A 1,391-nucleotide genomic window follows, 5' to 3' on the forward strand; every position below is an offset into this window, starting at 1 on the left:
CAAGCTCCTCCCACCCCCTTCAGCTCGTTTGTTGTATGAAACACAAACACCTTACAGCCTCCAATTCTGTCAACTTCTTCCGTTTCCTGTTGCCTCGCAGCTCCTGTAACTGGAGTCTTTAATGGAAATCTTACTGTAAGCTCTCGTTTGCACTTTTCCATCATCCCTCATTTCACTATCACACCCAACCACTCCCCCCTCCCTCCCCTTTCCTACACGAGTGTAAATCACCCCCTTCCCCCCGCACACAACCCCCTATTCCCTTCATCATCATCCTCCTCTTTCTCCCTAGCTGCTTTAGTGTTTTTTTTTGCACCCCCCCCCTCTACTTTTTCCCGAGCTCTGCATTAAGCCCTTTCGCTTGTCTCTTCTCTTGCCTCTGATCCCGGGAGCGGCGTCTATGGGAGCTCCTCAGACCAGCGTGCAGCCCCTTGCTGGTATCCACTCACGACTGCTGGAGGAGGAGGAGGAGGAGGAGGAGGAGGAGGGTATCCGTCCTCATGCTCCAGGCTGGAGGAAAACAACAAAAAAAATAAAAATAAAAAGGAGAGGGGAGCTAGAGAAAGTCAGAAGTGAGCGTGTTTATGGATGCAGAGTGTTGTAATACATATCTATACAAAAATAAAAAATAAAATAAAATAAAGGGGAGACAAATGAGATGGAGAGACAATGAGGGCAGGGAAATAGAAAGGAATAAAAAAAACAAAAAAAAAACAAACAAAAAAAACACCCACGGGAGTAGAGAAAGAGAGAGAGCGCGTGCGGGGAGGGAGAGGAGCACAGGAGCGAGCGAGAGCGCGCGCGAGGGAGCGAGAGAGAGGGGGAGCGAACAACACTGCAGACAACTCGCCCCGCTGACAACCGCTCCGCAGCCCGAAGGACGAGCGGCAAGCGAGCAGCAGCACCACCACCGCCGCCACCACCACCGCCACCGCCCCCACCAGCCGACGACGACGCTGCTGCGTGGACGGAGGAGGACGCCGCCGATGGTCGGAGGAAGCCCGGAGCCATCCACTGACAGGCCTCTCCCCCTCCGGGACCATCCTGCCAAGTTAAAAAAAAGAGGGGAGGGGAGGGGGTGCGGTGGGTGTGTGCGTGTGTAGTGGTGGAGAAACTATATACACCTCCGCTTAACCTTCACGAGGACCAGGAGCCCCTCAACTCCTGCAAAAAGAAGAGAGAGAGAAGGAGGAGGAGGAGGAGGAGGAGGACCGCCGCTCTCTCGCTTCACTTCTCGCTGCCTTCACGGAGTAGTGTTGTTTTTTTGTTTTTTTTTTTAATTTTTAATTTTGTTGTTTCTCGCCCACCTTTTTTTTTTTTTTTTTTTTTTTTTGGGTGATTTTTGGTGATTTTTTTAATTTTTCACACCCGAACTGAGTGGATTTACTTTT

This window comes from Brachyistius frenatus, unplaced genomic scaffold (genome assembly GCF_029030835.1).
Source record: "Brachyistius frenatus isolate BFR_SWC_R1_liver_20210118 unplaced genomic scaffold, ASM2903083v1 Contig_247, whole genome shotgun sequence".
Classification (NCBI taxonomy): Eukaryota; Metazoa; Chordata; class Actinopteri; family Embiotocidae; genus Brachyistius; species Brachyistius frenatus.